The sequence below is a fragment of the Lactuca saligna genome, chromosome 4, assembly GCF_052625555.1.
Source record: "Lactuca saligna cultivar CGN05327 chromosome 4, ASM5262555v1, whole genome shotgun sequence".
Classification (NCBI taxonomy): Eukaryota; Viridiplantae; Streptophyta; class Magnoliopsida; order Asterales; family Asteraceae; genus Lactuca; species Lactuca saligna.
Window position 1 is genome coordinate 29,679,221 of NC_136420.1, and position 3,307 is coordinate 29,682,527.

The window sequence follows — 3,307 nt, forward strand, 5'->3', positions numbered from 1 at the left end:
GTGGCTGTTGTTATAAGAAAACTCAGCCAATGGTAGATGCGTGTCCCAACTTCCTCCGAAGTCCAACACACATGCTCACAGCATGTCCTCGAGCATCTGAATCATCCGCTCACTTTGTCCGTCCGTTTGTGGGTGGTATACGGTAAATGCAATCTTGTACCCAACTCCTCGTGGAACTTCTTCCAAAACCTGGACGTGAAACGTACATCTCGATCCGACATAATCGATATTGGTACACCATGCCATGATACCACCTCTCTCATATACATCTCTGCCAGCCGCTCTGCGGAAGAGCTCTCACTGATAGCAAGGAAGTGAGCGCTCTTCGTCATTCGGTCAACGATCACCCAAATTGTGTCAACACCCCTCGTAGTTCTTGGCAATTTGGTGATGAAATCCATAGAAATTTGCTCCCACTTCCACTGGGGAATCTCAAGTGGCTGCAACTTGCCATGCGGACGTTGGTGCTCGGCCTTAACCCTGCGACAGTTCAAGCACCTCTCTACAAACCAAGAAACATCCCTCTTCATACAGGGCCACCAATAGTCTCTTCTCAGGTCCAAATACATCTTAGTGGCCTCGGAGTGGATCGAGAACCTAGATCTGTGTGCCTCCTCCAGCAAGGTGGTACGTGCCTCGCCTACAAACAGCACCTAAATCCATCCTTGAAAGGTCATAAACCCTTGGCTATTGGTAACGAACTCCGATACATGCCCAATCACACGCTCTCTCTTGCGGTTCTCCAGTCTCATGGCCTCTACATGGGCCTCTCGAAAGGTATCCAACACTAGGGTCATCACCGTCATCCTCATACAAATATCTCAAATCGGGGCACTCTCCGCCCTACGACTCAGGGCATCGGCTACAACATTAGCCTTGCCCGGGTGGTACAGAATCTCGCAGTCGTAATCCTTTACCACATCCAACCATCTTCTCTAGCGCATATTCAGGTTCGGCTGATCCATCAAGTACTTCAAACTCTTGTGGTCCGTGTATATGATACACCGAACACCATACAAATAATGACACCATATCTTGAGGGTGAACACCACGGCCCCCAACTCCAAATCGTGGGTGGGATATCTCACCTCATGAGGCTTCAACTGCCTCGATGCGTACGCTATCATGTGCCTTCTTTGCATAAGCACCGCCCCCAACCCTGATGTCGATGCGTCACAATATACCACAAAATCCTCCATCCCTTCCGGGAGGGCTAATACCGGGGCTTCGCATAATCTCTAACGAAGTGTCTCGAATGAGGCCTGGTGCTCTGGACCCCAATTAAAAGTCATGTCCTTCCAGGTCAACCTGGTAAGAGGAACGAAAATCTTGGATAAATCCCTGATAAATCTCCGATAGTAGTCGGCCAACCCCAGAAAACTTCTGATCTCAGTGGGGGATTTCGGCACTTCCCATATCATAACTGCCTCAATCTTGGCTGGATTTAGAGAAATCCCATTCTGGTTAACGAGGTGCCCCAACAACTGGACCTTTCGTAACCAGAAATCACACTTGGAGAATTTGGCGAAAAGCCTCTCCGACCTCAATACTCCGAGAATCTCTCTCAAATGCTCCTCATGTTGCTCTCTAGACCTCAAATATACCAGAATATCGGTGATAAACAAGATCACTGACTGATCCAACATCAGCCTGCACACCCTATTCATGAGATCCATGAACGTTCTCGGTGCATTGGTGAGCCCAAAAGGCATCACCACGAACTCGTAATGCCTATAACGAGTCCTAAATGATGTCTTCTGGATATCCTCAACCCACACTCTCATCTGATGATATCCAGACCTCAAATCTATCTTGGAGAACCAAGACGCTCCCTGCAACTGATCAAACAGATCATCAATCCTCAGTAATGGATAACGGCTCTTGACCGTCAACTTGTTCAACTCCCGGTAATCCATGTACATCCGGTGTGAACCATCTTTTTTCTTGACAAAAAGGATTGGTGCTCCCCACGGTGAGCTAATCAGACTAATAAACCCCTTTCCAAGAAGCTCCTGAAGTTGCGAGGATAACTCTTGCATATCTGTCGGTGCAAGGCAATAAGGCGCCTTGGCGATAGGCACTGCCCCAGAACCAAATCGATGCAGAACTCCACCTGCCTCTCGGGAGGCACACCCAGCAATTCCTCAGGAAAAAAATCCGGGAACTCACGCACTATTGGGACATCATCAATCGAACTCGACCTCTCCGCGGCCACTCGTGTATCCATCACATAAGCAACAAACCCGCTGCAACCCTACTGTAAACTCTGTCTCGCTCTAGTAGCCGAACAAAATGCTGACCCACATCGGGTACCCTTGCCATATACCGTCAGCACTCCCTTACTAGGGTCTTGTATCGTCACTATTTGCCGCTCGCAGTCTATAACCTCCCCAAATCGGCTCAACCAATCCATGCCTATTATAACGCAAATGTCCCCCATTGCAATCGGGATCAAATCTATTGGAAACTCAACACAGAAGATCTCAAGTATACAACCTCGAATCACATCAGTAGCATACACCGCTCGCTCGTCAGCTATAGAAACTCATAAAGGGCGACTCATCGCCTCTCGTTGAATACTGATGTGCTGACTAAACGCTAATGACACAAATGATCGAATCGCACACGAGTCAAATAACACCAAAGCAGGCACATAATTCACAAGAAAAGTACCTACGCATATCATAAAATAAGCACAATATCTCAACTCAGCATAAATAAATGAAAGAATACATACCAGCCACGACGTTGGGCGCTGCACGGACCTCCTACGCTATCAACTGGAAGGCTCTCCCTCGTGCCTTCAGTACTTCGGCCTTCACTGGACGACCCTCAATAGCTCGTGCAATAGCAGGGGCAGATCCCTGCATTTATCCCTGTAACAGATACGGCCAATCGGCCTTCCGATGGCCCATCTCGTTGCAATGAAAGCAAACCATAAATCCCTTGGGGCAGTCCTTGGCTATATGCCCCTCCTTGCCACATTTGCAGCAAGCACCCAACCGACAGACTCCATTATGTCCCTTGCCTCACTTCCCATAGGTGTGGCCCTTCTTGCCTCCAGATTTTGAATCGGCAGGCTTAGCCCGCTTGGCTGCCAGTTGAGACTGTACCGGCCATCTATCCTTCCTCTGAGACTCGGCCTCCTCCCTGGCCTGAGTCTCTAGCTCAATCTCCTTCTTCTGGCCATTTTCCTGGAGCACATCAAATGTCTGGTAAGTCAAGTTCACCACGAACTCCCGGATGTCCCTCCTCAAGATGCTCACATACCGGCTCATGCGTGCCTGCTCAGACGACACGTGCTCAG